This window comes from Phlebotomus papatasi, chromosome 1 (assembly GCF_024763615.1).
Source record: "Phlebotomus papatasi isolate M1 chromosome 1, Ppap_2.1, whole genome shotgun sequence".
Classification (NCBI taxonomy): domain Eukaryota; kingdom Metazoa; phylum Arthropoda; class Insecta; order Diptera; family Psychodidae; genus Phlebotomus; species Phlebotomus papatasi.
This window is the reverse complement of record NC_077222.1, coordinates 10683561-10700834: the sequence shown is the minus strand read 5'-3', so window position 1 is coordinate 10700834 and position 17274 is coordinate 10683561. Positions and strand designations below refer to the sequence as shown.

Genomic DNA, 17274 nt, shown 5'->3' with positions numbered 1-17274 from the left:
GAAATAAATTATTTAAAGAGATATTTACCAAGAAATTACGAAATTTGACAGTTAATAAGAATGCCGAAATCTAAAGAGCATTTAACACTTCTACTTATGCTGAAAAATCTCTTACAATATTTCTGTGCAATATATTTGTAAAAAAAAGAAATTAAATAAATAATATAAATTAATAAATTAGAAAATAAAGGCATTGTATAAATGAGCAGTAAAAAGTTAAATTTGATCAGTAACAAAAAAAAAATTGAAACAGTAATATTATCTTCTAAATTTTGGCAAAGGGAAAATAAAGGTCTTTTCATTCTATCTGCAACAATTTTAAGTGTTAAATATATATAAATTAGACCCATTTTTGTAAAGATTTAAGTTTTTCACTGACCATAATTAAATATTTTACTGCTCATTTTTAATTTTTTTACTGCTCATTTTGAATTTTTTACTGCTGGTTTTTTTTCGAAAATGAACTAAAATTTTATAAATGTCAGACCTGTCAATTTGACATTGACAGGAGAACTGAAGTTTTGTTTGACAACATGTCCGTGTCAATGTTCTATGACAGCAAACAGCTGATCAATCTGACAGAACAGTTGTGCTCTGAATAATAAATGTGCTAGTTCACGCATTGAAACAATTTTTTTATTTTTTAAACATGAGTTTGACATTTCTAGTCAGTCGTCAAAACAAAATAAATCGTGCGTACCCCATTAGAATAATTATTTGACGGTTCATTAAATGTCACAATTCAAATTTGAATTGACATAACGACTAAATAGAAAAATGAGCAAACGCATACAGAAAAGCACCCTCTGAGCTACAAATGTGTATCTTCAGGGGGTGCCTCCTCATGCGGAAGCATCATAGAGAGTGATTTGGATGTTTGTGCTATTTGTTTAGCATTTTTAAAATTCTCTCCATTTACCTTAATTCATCGACAAATTTGTACCACATTCCTTGGGGTTAAAGCAACTCCTGGGTACGCCACAGAAAAAAAAAGATGCGCAATTTGTCAGAAATATGGGGAATTGAGGGTGGAAAAATTTCACCCACAATTTTCTAAAGTAGGGAAAAAAAGGGGAGAATGAGAAGGAAATCCACTGACAGTGCATTTAATTTTCGAAAACATTTTGCAGGGAATTATTTATAGTGCGGCCAAGTCCATCCTCATGCCATCACATGAAATTATGTTGTCCAGTTTATACATTGGAAACGGCAGATGGATGACACTTCTTCGTTATGTTGTATCGAGATTGATGGACGGCCAAGACACAAATTTAATTGAAATGTTCAATTTCAAAATAACTCCATGGCTATTTACACTGCTTCTTTATTTATATATAAGCTTATAGTTTCAGTGCCTTTGGATGAAGTCTCCAGCTCGATATAACTTTGCTTATACATATGAATTGACCATTTTGCCTGTCACGTGTCAGTCAGAAATGAGTGATCGGTTCGTTTGACAGAGTGAAACTATAACGTGTCGTCCAATAATACTTCCAAGACGCCACAGGGTGGTTCGCCCCATTGATTTTCTTCTGACTAAATGGAAAATATGACGTTCTGATCAATAATTGAAAATGTCATTACAAGGACAATTAATTTTAGGGGAAAAAAATGGAAATCTAGGGAAGTAATTGCGGTAATATAGAACCTAAACTTCTAAAGGTGTTATAATTGGCCTCTAAGGTTCTTGTACAAGTCTCAAAGTTTTTTATGAATGAGTTACTTTAATCAAGCTCCTTATTTATAAAATGAGAAACAAGCAGGATTTAAGATCGCATGGTTCTATAACGTACTTATAGATTATTACAAGAACATGTCAATTGGTGTCATTCTTAAAGAACCAAAATTTTTGAAAGTGTTATAAATTCAAATTTATAACACTTATTATAAGATTTTTGAGTTCAGAAACCTAAAGCGGTCTGCAGAGTAGAGGTTTAGCCCATTTCCTGTAGGTATTAAAATCCTAAATAGCGTGAAATTTAATTGCTACTTGAGAGACTAATAGGTTATTTATCTTTAATAATCATTAATATCTTGAATAATAATCCTAAGTTAAATTTTCCCAAAAAAATCACGATTGCTGAGAAATTAAAGCAGTTAAGCCATTTGACTAAGCCTTAGGTCTGAAGCCTGTATTAACCATTAATAAGGCATTATAAGAACCAAAATTCTTATAATCTTTCTATAGTTATCTTGGTTTCGAAACTGAGACCTAAACCTAAACTAAAAGTAAAACGGAGCACTCTTAAGGGGCTTAACCCTTTAAGAACGAGTGGGACACCGGTATCCCAAAAGGAAAACAATTTTTTTTTACTATAAAAAGTTATTTTATTCTCTTAATAGTCAGAAAAAATATTTTCGTTTTTGGGACATCGGTGTCCCACTGGTCCTCAAAGGGCTAAAACTTTCTACAGGGGTTAAAACACAAAATTCCCATTTTAGGCCTTTCAAAGTTTCGTTAAAAGACTTGTGAAAACCTTCATTCTGTAAGTATCTGATACTTTTATGGCACACTGGAAATCAACTGACCGCTTCAAGCCCCAGAAGGACACAAGTTCTTAAATAGAACAGAAGGAGGATGGTTAAATAGTTGGCCTAGGCCATTTGCCTCACTGAAGGTAAAATAATTAAGGTCACAGTCGTCTTTCCTAGCCTTGAACTCCACTTAAAGGTCACCGGGCCGCAAGTAACCGGAAAGTCCGGCTATCATTTTAGAGGTCGCAACATATACTTCTTTTTTATAAGTGTCACTGAAATCTAATAAAAAAAATGATGCAACAAATATAAATTTGAATTGCAGAATGTACACAGGAGTAAACCAATGATAAGCCTAGATAAGCTTATAGACGCTTAGACACTTTACAAGCAACCTTTAAGTGCTTCCAGCTTGAAATAGTACAAATTCAGTTTTAAGATATAAGTTAAGTTTCCTTTGTAGTTCAGGTCAGAGTACATCGAAAGGGAAGTGATACCCATTTTTGGAAAGGCCTTGAACTCAGCTACAACCTACTATAATTTAATCAAAATACACCATCTGGTTTTTCAAATAAGTTACATCGAATTTTCAGAAATTGATTTTTCGATTGATGAGCCCTCCTTTCTATTAAATCGAATTAAGTTGGAATATTTTAAAAACTTGTAAAATTAAACGAAACCTTTCCAAATCACCATTAGGATTCATATTTAGTCAATTCTAAGCGGAGCTATGCCCATTTTAAAATTAAATTTTTGATACTTTATAGCTTGGTTAAGGGATGTTGGAGAGAGTCAAGTTTTCCTTTTAATCGAAAGGCCTTGGGCTCAATTATAATATACTAAAATTCCAGACCGATCCATGCCATAAGGGCTGAGTTATTGAGAAAGCAGAATTTAGGGGCATTTTGAGACGACAATAGAGCGTTTTAAGGGGTAGATCACCATTTAGCCTCTTGAATTTGACGAAATTAATTTCTGCGGAAAACCGCATGCTGATATTTATTTCCGTATCGTAAATGATTTTCAGCCAGACTACGGCAAAATACCCATCGTGCTGTTACTCTCCTCACCGTTGGTAACATGGTTGCAGTCACAAAGTTGCCTTCCTGACCTGCTTTAGAGTGCGTGGTATGATAACCTGGCGCCATGTGTGGTGGATTTGCGATTCCCGAAAAAGAGGGCTACAACCTTTTGAGTGTTAGGGCCTTGACAGACCTGAGGATTAGCCGAGAGACAGCCGGCTTAGTGTAATTATATTAGAAATAATGGTAAAACTACATTTCTATTATTGTCCACTAAGTCCTCTCTCGGTTTGAGTCGTAATTGTGTCTAGGGTATTAGTGTCAGTAGTCCGGAAGGGCTACACGATTGAAGGAAAATGTTCCAAAGATCAAGATATATTCTTATTGAATTTCCTTCTTATTGTCTTATTGAAGAAAGCTTAAAGTGCGCTCTATAATCTTGTTTTCTTATTCTGTTTCAGTGACCCTTATAAGCAAGTTTACTGATATAGGTCCCAACAATTTCTTTAACTCTTAACTCTTGGTATAAAGCTCTGACAGGACGATTATGAGACATATAAAAGTTTCCGTTCTGTAAAACCGGATTCTTTTAAGACCTTTTCTTTATATGACCTTGTAAACGTGCGATCCTAAAGCGGTTTTCAGACTAGAGGTTTAGCTTTGTTTCCAGAGATCTCAAAATCCAAAAATGGCGAGCAATTTTATTGCATTTTGAGAACTTAATAGGTCGATTAGCTTTAATAATCCAATCCTAAGTTTTAAAAAGATCGTGATTGATAAGAAATTAGAGTACATAAGCCATACGGCTTAGGTCTTAAGGTCCGTATAAGTCACGACTTCTTATTCATCGCTTAAAAAATGTTTACACAAAGTTTTGTGTAAATTTCTTACCGATATTTCCGGTTTTTTTATCAGCAAACTAATTCTTAAAAGACTTTAAGATCACATCTTCTTAGCGCGTTACTTATAGAATTCTACAAGGTCATATGAAGGTCGCAAATGAAACCGGTTTTATAGAACGAAAATTTCTGTATATCTTTTAATCATCCTGTAGGGGTTTTACATCAAGAGATATGAACTAACAGTGTATCGAAATTTCCAAAACCTTTATCAGGATATACCCTTGCTTATAAGGGTAATGACAAGATTCTATAGAGTACTTAGAGATTTCTACAAGAAGATTTTGAGAAAGTAGTTCAAGAAGCTAAATGACATTTTTAATACGACTTTTAAAAAGTTTATAAGGAGATTCATAACATGGAGGAGAGCTGACAACATGGCCTTGTAGTGTCTTACTTAGAAATGTCTACAGGACGATATGAAGTAGAAATTACTTCTTGGACAGTCACCCTCTGAGGTGAAAGAGTGGTATGGTAAATGGATGGCTGGCTGGATGGATGGCATATCCTCTTCAAGATGTCACTCACATATATTCAAGTTATTATGAGTGATTGAATCGTTTTCCTGAATCGCCTGCACATATCACACGATATACTCTCCCCCTCGAGCCACAATCTCCTCCGGCACTCCATTAAATCGCCAAGAGCCAGCCGATCCAGCTCCTGAGAATCTGATCTCTTACGAGGTACAAAAAAAAAAACAACCACCAAAGAAAAAAAAAGAATATCAAAGAGGCGACAGATTCAATTTAGTCAGGAATCTCTGGATGGCTAAATAAAATCAATTTAATCAATAAAAAGATGCATAATTCTCTCCCTATTTCCCGCCTATCCCAGTACCCCCCTACTACCCCCTATATAATGCCAATTTATCGACTTTGAATGGGGATCCACTCAAAAGTGGCTCGTAAAAGTCACCAGCAAGATCGAAATGAGGGACAAAATGTTGGGTGTTTAAAACCGAAAATTTACTGATCAAGACAGCATGAGGTTCAAAGGCAATATCAACCGCAACACACGCGATCTTGCACGTCTTTCAATGCAAAATTTATTGATATTAATTAAATGATTGTAAAATTGTGCAAATTGTTGGTCACTGGCCGCATATTCCCTAGTCCATGGTTTCTTTCTCACTCCCGCCAACCCATCAGCTTTGATGGAACTTTTCTTCTTTTATTTATTTATTTATTATTATTTTTTTTTGCAAAAATCATCACATCGCAAGGCATCTGCCTGCAATTGACTGGTATGTATTAAGGTCGCTTCCATCAAAATGGACATTTTAGATTAATGGAAATTCATTAAGAGACACACACACCGAGATGCATCGCATCACATTTTATTGAAATGACTATTGGCACATATTTTATGGAATATTATTTCGACACTATTCCCATCAATTCTGACTCCATTATTTCAGCGACATTCTGATCTCTGGCTGTGCCTGAGATCATTTCTTTTGTCGGGTTACACCTTCCACCTTCCAAGTATCCAAGTGAATCGACATCAAGGGGGAGAGTTTGAGGGGATGCGGTGTACAGTTTCATTTACTCAGGAATTCAAATTTAATTGTCATCTATTATTTATATTCTACATTGATTACTAATATTAAGAGCTTTATATATTTATTTATTTATTATGAATTTGTTTACTATTGTCATTTACTGCCAAGTTCAAAGAAAAGGGAGTAAATTTTATGAAGATTTGATTAAAAAAATCATTTTAATGGTTTAAAATGAAATTCCTAATAAGTATAATATCAAAGCGATCAAATTATCCAATTTATGGAGAGTGAATCAGTTTTAAATATAAAGAATATTATAGATTAAATTTTAAAAAAAATCTACAACTCATAGAAACTTTCCCAGAGATTAAAGTACAAGGGGAGAAGTTTAACATGGAATGGTGTACGACACACTGTGAGTAACCTAATGTAAAGCATAAAACCTCACGTAATATTTAGGCAACAAATATAGTAGTAATAGTAAGGTTGTAAATTAGGGGAGAGTAGGGCAGTCTCACTCATTCAAGATTTTCGAAAGCGTAAAATTTTGGAATAATAAATTAAGATCCGGGAAAATAGCTGGACATAGTTAGCTTAAACATAGTTATAAACGTTTCGAAAATGATGCTGGAAAATGCTTCATGCACAATAAGAAAATGTCAGCTACTTTACCATGATTTTCGTTGTAAATTTTACATAAACATGTAATTGTGTGTACTGATACACATTTGTGTAATTTGTACACATTTTTTCTGAAAACTATGTAATTTGTAAACATTTTGTCTGAGAACTGTGTAATTTAACAGGAAATTTGTAAGAAAATGTACGCAACTGCGTAATCATTCGCAGTTGGTTACACAGTTTAGTATTACTTAAAATTTAAATTACACATTTTCAGATTACGCATTTTGCTGAAATACATATTTGAGTAACTTTACAAGAATAATGATGGTAAAAACGCAAACCAACGATTATCCTTATAATCATTTTTTACTACGTATTCATGAAAAACCCCAGCGTCGTCTACCACACGTAATCAATATTTTTTAAAGATTTTTTTTTCATAATCAAGCAAAATTCCTGAATAATAAAAAAATGAGATTATTTTGTATATTTTCACTAATATTACAGTAAAGAAGTTAAAAATAAATAAAACAATCGTGAAATGTAAACCTTTATTAAACGAAAAACAATTAACCAACACTGACATAAATTTCGATTTAGGATTCCGCTGAAACCGATAATAGTTACCTAAGGTAGAAACTAGTTACCTAATTTGCCTCATTCACAGCTGAAGCTCAAAAAATTCGAAAATTATTTTCAAAAGCTTAAGAAAAATAGCTTTATTTTCCGTTTCGCCCGCGTGGTGGTTTGTGTGTTTTCTGTTCGAATTTAGAATTATCTCAAGTATCAAAATGTATCTGTTACTGCTTTGTTGTGGGGAAAATAAAAAAAAAAACAAGGGTCATTTTCCACTATCAATCACCCCTTTAATAACTAGGTAAGACTTTTAAGTTTCTTAATGTGGCAGTTCATAAATTTTCATCGTTTTGTGAGAAAATTTAGTTTGACAATTCGGAAATGAGTTAGAATTCATCAAACAGCAACAAATTTTTGTGAAAATAGAATTCTACTTATCTCTTATCCAAGATACCATTTGAGAACCGAACTCCAGCTCTAAATGGTTAGATTAAAAAGGAATTTAATTCACAGAACTGCCTAGAAATCAATTAATATTTATGAAATTTAAAGGAAACCTTAATTATATTTATTCTGTTTTTTCTTTAATCTGAATCAAGAATTCTAAGGGGAATAAAACTATTTAATCGCTATGAGATATTTAATCAGATTTTATAGTGTGTATCGTAGCTCACTTTACGAGCAAAGAATCTTAGCTGGATACTTATTTTTACAAAATTTGGGTTAATGTTTTTTAATTCCACAAGAACTTTTGATTAATATTTTTCAATATTTAAATAGTTCATTTGTGATCAATTTGAACGTAAATAATTAAATATAACTATTTTTTTAAGCTAGGTGTAGCAGAACTACACAGAAAATGCTATTTTCCGGATATATTTATAAAGGAACCTGAACTATAATGTTATGTAATTTAGATGTATCAAACAGACAAATGTGGATCTAAATTGAATTATTTGGAAATGTAGCCCCAGCACAATGTAGTCCCACCTTCCCTTACTCTAAAAAGAGAGGTTTGTGACGTGACCAACTGGATTTTGTTAAAATTTTGGTAAAATTATGTTGATTACCAAATTAACAAAACATTTTCTCCCGATTTTGCATGGAAAAGCATCCTTTTGACAAACTGTTTTTGTCAATTTGACAAGCCGTTTTTATAGCAAAATGTCAAAGTGCATTGTTGTGTTAACCCTTTAAGGACGAGTGGGACACTAATCATTTGTAGCATTGCTGTCCGTCTAGGACCTTGGTTTCATTCACAACCTGTCTCTATTTTAATCTGTCCTCAGCCAACCTTTTCCAATTTCTTACATTTAATTTTCTTAAATTTTCCTCTATTTGATCCAACCATTTCGTCCTGGGTCGACCGTTAGCACGTTTTCCTGCTGGTTCCCCTTCAAATGCTCGCTTAGCAGGCGTACCCGAGTGGGACACTGACTGTTGTCCTAAAAACAAAAACTTTTTCTTTGACTATAGTTAGACACTAAATAGACAGAAAAATGGTTTTCGTTTTTGGGACCCCGATGTCCCACTCGTCCTTAAAGGTTAAAAGCTTTTATGATTAATAGATATTATTTTTTTTAAGAAAAGAGTATTTATCATCACAAAGAAAAGAAAGAAGAGCTTTTTCGGAACTAAGTTAGTTTAGAAAAATTTTGCTATAAACTTTGTGAAAGGATTTTATTCATTCAATCTTTGAAATTATTCTAAGTATTTTATAAAAAGTATTTTAATTATAGAAGATCATCCTTCGACAAACATTTAACAAGTCTAGTAAGACTTTTAAAATTTATACTCGATTATATGAGTTGGCATATACGGTCTGTGATCCAGGGTTTCTGCCATTTACCTGGTGAGGCCGGTCTTTGTAAGTCGGCGGCTGTCGCAACCACAGAATAGGTATATGGAAAAATAAATATCTATCTTATCTTATCTTATCTTACACTTTCTGACCTTTAGAGGAATTCTATAACAGTATGACAATGTCATATGACAAATTTTCATTTTTTATGTGGTAAATTCTGAACAACTAATTAAAAATCCGACTTATAACAGTTACTGAGGGCTACACAGAGCTGTTTACAATGGCCATTACATGCTCGCTAGGCTTTAATGTTGTTGTACTCCAGAATTCCACATGAAGATTTGTCATATGACATTGTCATACTGTTACAGAATTCCCGTACTTATTCGAAAATGTTTATAAAATAATAAGTCCGAACATGGTTAATAATCGTATTTCATCTTCATCAATAGTCACTGAATCATCTCAAGGAATATCTTCTTGTAAATCAGTAGATTTTCATTAGAAACAGCTTTTGATAAATAAAATGCACAAGATAATATCCCTGTAATTCAATAAATCAATATTTCTCTTCGTCTTTCCCTTGTCTTTTGCCTTTATTGAGTATGCCTATCTTTCGACACTTTGTCATATGCCATTGATTAATCTATAAACAATTTTTAATAGTACTTGATAGTCTTTAATCCATTCGTAAAACAACTTTCGAAAGAAAATGATGGTTTTTTCCTTCAATCCCAATTTCTGATTTAATTTGCAAGAGGTGTCTTAAATCACTTTTCAATGGTGTACGTACAAATCCACCTGCCCACTCTTTTTTTCCAACCAACATATCTTCCAATCTGATTTCCCCCTAATTAGTGTTTTGTGGCAAGCAGCAAATGCAATCAACGCCAGATAAGTGATTGATTAAAAATTATAGTATCAAGTCATTAAGACTCACAATTGCTGTAGACATCTAATCAGTGTTGGAACTTCTTTTGAGCCGGAGCGGTCTGCGTGTTCCTTCCTGTGTGACGATGTGTCCGGTGACACTGGCGGAGATTTCTCAATTGGTCAAGCCTGGTTGTGTTAATCAGTGTCGCGTTTTTCAATGCCACTCTCGCGGACAGTGCCACAAATCCCCGGGAATGGACATGGTCCACCTTCTCCCATCTATGCATACACCACCATCAATCACAATTTACTTCACTGGATAGTAGGCCACCCGAAAAAAAAACCCTCTCTCTCTCACTGTTCGTAGGCCAACTCGCGCGCTATCAGCGCCGGACCGTGAAGCATGTGCGTGGCACTCACACCACCCGGGCACGTCAAAAAAAAGCGGCTAGGGGGTGGTACTGGGTGCCAACAAGTGGAATGAATATATTTTCACACTAGTTGCTGGAGCTATTTTTTTCCACTTCTTTCCTATTCTTCCTCACACACCATATCACTTTTTTTTTCTCTCTTGCGCGCTCAGAGTTACTCTCCAAGTGACAAATTATTGTTCACCATTTAAAACAATTTCCCTTCACACATTTCCTCAATCTCTGGCAGTTTGCTTTTCTACTAGAAATTCTCACCATTTGTCGCACTTGGGCTCAGACGAATGGTTTTTCATCTTTTTTGTTGTGTTGTCTTTTGTTTTTCCGTTTGCTTTACGCAGATAACGCACGCAGACGGCGAAAAGTGGCGGGAAAAGTTGAGAATGTCTCGTGGTGCCCCATCCCCAATTTTTTTTTGCCAAGAGCCGGAAAAACTCCACACCGCACACACGATGGGAAATTTAGTTAAAAAGAACCCATAAATAATCATGCGCAGATTCACTGTTTAATGCACGAGGGAGAACCTGCTGGAGCATGCTGCGGAATCCGCGATATTTTGGTATGAGCACATTTTAGCACAACGCGTGGACCATGCGACGCGACGCATTGCCGTGTACACCCACAATCACGAGTTGCTTGTCCCTTGATCCACTTGTCACTCACGCGGTTCTCGTGTCACCCTCGCGTGTCAATCGTCCGTCAATCGGTTGACAGTGTTTTCGCGCGCGTGACAGAACGCAGGCAATACAAAAAATCGTGCAGATGACCGTTTTTTTTTGTTCTTTCTTCAAACCGTGTGTTCATTGACGGGAAATCGCGCGCGAGATTGTCTCGTCAGGGGCAAAACGTGGTGATTTGTTCGTCTGCACAGAAATGCCTTCAAGTGGCTGATGAAAGAAATAAAAGCTGTGCTAACAGCCAACTCTATTTGTGATCCATGCCGCCTTCGTGTCCGACGGAGAATGAAAACAGTTTTCATATTGACAGACTGCTAGCCGCTTATTTTCTCAGGCCAATTCAACCATCCCCGCCACATCAGACTGGGTAGTACTCAGTGTACATCACACACTTCCTCCTCAACTGACACTGTGATTCCCAGAGAGTCAACCAAAAAAGAGAGGAGAATCTCAGGACAGAAAACCCTCAATCCCACGCAAAGGGGAAAATCAAGTGAGTTTCTCAGAGCGACATATCCTAACCCCCCTCGATACATATACACCGTACCAATCTACCCCCAATCCGTCCCTTTGTCGCCCACACCAACACACCTTGACACCGACACCATACACAAGCAACACCATCTGCACACCAAACCCAACAATAATTGTAGTTGTGAGAGGGGTTGCTCGACTAAGAATTTTCCCGTGCGCAGAAGTGGTTGGAAAATTCACTCCCACCACACGGTGGCAAAAAGAAAACGGTCAGATCGTAAATTTGAATTACTACGGCACTTTTTTTTTGATACTTCACCATCGATTTTTTCCCTCAAACAGACAACTTTTGAAATTTTCCATATCACTTCAGAGGCGCTTTGTTGCACTTTTCCATCAAACCCCAACAATCCAACTTCTGAAATGTGGAAAATTTTGGGGAGGTTTCGAAGAAAATGCATTTTCTTGGAGTTCGAGATTGAATTCTGTGATAAATTTTGTGCTTATTGCTTAGAGAAGTATTTTGAAAAATATACTTATTGAACGATTGAAAATATATTAATTTGAGGTTATGTGACAGGTTGAAAATTTTGAGGTTATGACTATAAAATTTGAATTATAATGAAGATTATAAAACACAACTACCATATCCTGCACTATTTTCATCTTTTTCTGAAGCTTCTCTAAAAATACAGATAAATTGTAAATCTATAACTAAAACAAAAATATAACTCATTCTTTAATCTATCCCACATTTTTTTAATTTAAGGTTATGTTAGATATTACTCCGAAAAACTTGATAAAGTAGGAAGAACTGAGATTATTCTCAATCATTTTTTAAGGACACATTTAGTTATTTGAGAAAATTGTAAAAATTTGACTTACGCTCAATTATACAAGGTTATGGAATTCTAACCTAAAAAAATGTAAAATATTTTAATTTTTTCAGTAACCAACATTTTCATTTGCAATTTCATTTTAAGTTCTTTTCACATTTGGTTTATATGGGTTTATTTCTGATCTGAGAAATTTTTTAGGGTGGCAATTTACCGTTTCTATGTTAGGGGGAAGTGGGGCACCTTTGAATTGGGGCAACTTTAAAATTAGGATATTTTCCTTATTTTAAATTAAATTATGATAGGTCTCAATTTATTCCAGAAATAAGAGAAAGAAGCCAATTTTCCAGTGCACCTCAATTCGAAAGTGCCCCACTTACCTTTTTGTATTATCATACAGCCCATATTATAAAATCTTTTTTTTTATGATAGATGTGATAGGTAAAGTTTGAAAATTGTAGTAGGGGAGACTGGGGCACATGTAACCATTTTCGATAGATGCGAATTTGAGGTGATTTTCCAAGGACACCGTAATTTTTTGGACAATCTTTCTTAGCTCATATTTTACCCTTGGGTATAGGCAATCCATCGAGGGTAATGCGGATGCTGGAAAACAATTGAGTTTTCCATAAAAATAAAATTTGTGTCCCTGTGCATTTTTCTCTTTTCACAAAATACCTGGGGTAGAAGTAACCACTTTCTGGGGAGGATGTAAACACCTTTTTTCCCACCCTTGAAATTAACTTTGCACTACTTTCGATTATTTTAATTACTTAAGAGATATATAAAGACTGTATATTTTTCAAAAAATCACGACACTTTTTACAAAGAATAATTAAGATAGCAAAAAAACTAAAAGCATGCATATCAAAGACATTTTTCAATGGATTTTCCCCATATTTTGACATCATGTGACTTTTTATTGAACACAGCGCCACCAATTTTTTTCGTAGTCAATGAATTATAGATATTTCGCATGAAGGTCAATTTCCCGCTCTTTTACCTACTCATTTTGTGTAATTGAAATTGCCTGTTTACATCTACCCCAAATGCTGTTTTCTGACCAATTATTAATTCTTTCAAAAAAATGAGAATATCAATTTCTCTAGTAAATGCATAAATATAATCCTAAAAGATGTAGGAAAGAACTGGTATTCCTACATTTCGATTATTTTACACAGTTTTTAATTTCCAGGTGGAAATCCAAATGACCAAAATAATCGAAATATCGACATTTTCGGGAAAAATGATTTTTATTTTTAAAGTATTAGGATTTTATTGACCAATTCATCTGTGGACATACATCCCCATGGTATCTATGAATGCTTATGGGTTTTATCCTCTGGAGTCTTAAAATTATTGAAAAAAATCACAGTGTTTACAACTACCCCAGTTTACTACTGCCCCAGTTCCCCCTATGTATTAGGTTACTTATTATTAAATTCATCTCTGTCAATAAATTTCTTCACTGGTAAAAATAAAAGGATCAAATTGATCCATTTGCAAAGGATGGATCAAATTAACACGTTCTATTATGATAAATGTGCATTCAAAGTTCGAAATTTTATTCATCTTTTGCAAAAGGATCATATTATATCAATTTGATCTTTTTATTTTTACCAGTGTTCATTGAAACAAAACGGTTAGTAAAATGTTTAATTTTTATTTATTTATTATTTGTTCAGAAACATAAAATTTGTTTATCTCATTTCGATAAAATAACATTTCAAAAAATGAGTACTAAAAAATTTCATAATCAATAAATTTTGCGAAAACATGATATTTAAAAATTTTATTTTACAGAATGGATATTTTATTGCTTTTAATAATACAGCAATGTTCCAAATTGAAGCAATATCAAATGAAGAAAAGTGGCTTAAAAAATAATTTCAAATCAATAATATTAATTCCATTAATTCAATAAAAACGCTAAACATAAAAACAACTAATAAGCAGCATATATACACCCGTCTTAAATGAAACTTAAATGATTATAAATGGAAAATTGTTATTTTTAATTATCTTGCATTTTTAGAATGCATAAACTTACAATGATAAAGCAAAGTGCGTTAGGCATTGTTATGTTCCGAACTCACTTATGATAATGTCATAAAATTGCAGAATTCCTCCTAAGGAGAATATTTCACCCATGATCCGAAAAACACAGGTTTTTTTTTAGAATGATGGATTTTTTTGAATTTGTTCAATATCCGATTTTTCGTAAGATTAGAATAAGAATTATAAAAAATCCGCCATTTTAGAACATCCCTAAATTTTGTTTTTTTTTATAATTCAACCCCTATGTCATCGATTGATCTCAAATTCTAATATGATATAGCCGAGCCTAAGGCCTATCAATTTAAAAAAAAAACTTGACCTTCTTCCACTTCCCTCATCAGAGACAAAAAGAGTTAAAAATTAAATTTTTCAGTAGTCATAGCTGCGTTTCGAATTAGCAAAATTTTAATCTTAATGGAGATTTAGAAAGGTCTTGTTACATTTTACAATTTTTCAAAATAGTCCAAGTGCATTAGTATTAATCGGAGGCAGCCAAAATCCCGTAAGCCAAAATCTCGAAAGCCAAAATCTCGAAAGCCAAAATCTTGAAAGCAAAAATCCCGAATGTTTAAAACCTGAAAAGAATGAAGTCATATAGAGGATAATGTGTAGAATAATTTCCCAGGATACAGAAAATTTCCCTTTGCCTCCAACAAGCGCGGGTGCAATCGTTGGAGTAGGTATGAAAGTTTCAATAACTCAGCATTTTGCTTTCGGGATTTTGGCTTTTCGGAATTTTGGCTTTCGGGATTTTGGCTTTCGGGATTTTGGCTTTCGTGATTTTGGCGTCCGTGCTTTTGGTTTTCGGGATTTTGGTTTATTCGGGGTTTCAGCTTTCGGGATTTTGGCTTATTCGGGATTTCAGCTCTCGGGATTTTGGCTATTGGGATTTTGGATTTCGGGATTTTAGCTTTTGGGATTTTGACCTCTACCCGATTTAATAGAAGGGCTGTTAATCAGAAAATTGATTTTCGAAAATTCGATGCAAAATATTTCGAAAATTTGACGGTATATTTTGATTAATTTGTTATAGCTCTGCATAACAGCGCTCGATTTAAAAAAAAAATCTAGTTTTGAAATGGTCTCATCTTCAGTACTAATAGTTCTGTTTGATAGTTTAAGAGCATACCCAAATACGAAATGTGAAGATATTTCTCATTGGTTTTCAATATTAAATTGGGTAATAATCAGTTCGGAAAACTTGATATTATTTCAATTTTTAGAGTCGATAAATTTTCCCATTAGACAATTTCTCTATTTGCTCAATTCGTAGGAGGAAGTGGGGCACCGGGGCACCTTTAAAATCGAGATTTTTCTCCTACATTTAAGGGAAACTGAACCATATTATAATGTAATTTAGCTTTTCATTTTATTAGTGCACCTAAATTATATCACGATAAAGCTCAATTTTAAATAAAAATTGGTGAAAGATCCCAATTTCAAAGATATCCCACTTTCAAAGGTGCCCCATTTCCCCCTACTATTATCTGTTCGTATTATTATATCAAAGGTTTCTTTTATTTTTTAATTGTGAAATTTTATTTTGAAAAATTCAAAATAAACCCGCTGCACTGTTGGTATAACCCTAATTCCTGTAGGTCATTCTTGTCAGGTATTAGTAGGGCACTTTTGAATTAGGGCACCTTTAAAATAGGGTTTATTTCCTATTGGGCCTTATCATTTCGTAATTTAGCTTGAAAAAATGGCTTGTGGATCTATGGTTAAGATCCAGCTCCGTAGGAGGAATAAGCCCTACTTCAAAGGTGCCCTACTTCCTCCTATACTTTAAAAATCCCAATCACATTCTGAAAAAGTGCGTGTAAGAGTGGTATTAGATGAGTCTTAAAGGGTGATTTAAATTTAAAATGTTACGATTTCATGTAACAAAGGTGAGGAATTTTGAAACATTCTTGCATTGTCTTTATGATTTGTTGGTCGATTATGTTTATTCTAACGGTGTTTTTTGGGGTGCATTTTCTCAAATGCTATTTTCACCAATAATTATCCTGTCAAGGTGCTAAAGTGCCGAGACATAAATAAGCTAAGATTGGATAGATCTTGTATTTGAATGAGAGATTGAAGAAGACACGAGATGGGTGCAAGAGCCTAGCAATTTTGTGTGGCGCACGCGTTTTCTATGCGGTTGGGGTCTTCTTTTGGAGAAGGAAATTAGCTGCGAGTGCAAATTGTTGGCATATCGCGAATGAAATGCAGTGCGATGAATAAGCTCTTTGCCATTGCCTTGGTTTTCTTGCCAGACGGATGGATGGATTATATTGTGTTGTTTTGTGTTTGAGCATTTATAACAAATCTTCCCATCCGTCCATCAAATGTCTAGGCAACGGCTGAAGCCCATCACAATCTTCAGTCAAACTGCTTGACTTTGATTTGTAAAGTGAAACGCTCTCTGACTGACACATTGTCAGATTGGATTTGGATTATGCAGCTAAAAACGGGTGAGGAAAATGCAAAAACACCTTCAATGTGAGAGACATTGCTAACAGCAAAATGCACGGAGACAAATAGGCAAGATACTCTGGGGGATTTTTCGGGAAAGGGGGGTGGGCGATGGGGGGAAAGCTGCATCTGGAGATTGATGCGCGTCTGCTTCAGCATATTAGTGGCAAATGTATCTGCCCTGTGAAAGGCATCATTTTCACATCTTGCCAATTTACTTCTTGGCACTGATTTCTTCTTCATCGTCGAGCTTCTCATGCAAAAGAGAGTGGCAACTTCTTCATCCGCCTCTGCCAACATCACTCCATCATTTGCCCAGACAGAGTGACATCGAAATGATAAGCTCAAACTTGTGCATCCTCCAAAATGCCATCCGACAGATAAGTCTCTCGAATTAACTGCTGAGGAATTCCGAAGGGGTATCTCTTTCTGCGAAATGATGCTGGATTTTATTGCTAAAATCAATTAAAATTAATTCTGAATAATGGATATTTAGGTTAGTCAAGGCTAGACAGTGCAATATGCAGCTATTGCATTGATTAATGTCGGATAATGATAAATAATTCA

At 34.5% G+C, this 17274-nt stretch overlaps 1 protein-coding gene across 2 annotated transcripts in view; it reads right to left on the bottom strand.

Annotated features, from left to right (window-relative positions):
- LOC129798472 (protein tiptop) overlaps nt 1-17274 on the bottom strand; it is a 359823-nt gene that overhangs the window by 263114 nt on the left and 79435 nt on the right. Inside the window, exon 1 of one of the 2 annotated variants that reach the window (XM_055841627.1) lies at nt 9845-11244. The exons of the other annotated variant lie outside the window; for it this stretch is intronic. The gene's annotated coding sequence lies outside the window, so the exon portion shown is untranslated. Of the gene's footprint in view, nt 1-9844; nt 11245-17274 lie in introns of those variants that run through there. 2 annotated transcript variants of the gene reach the window in all.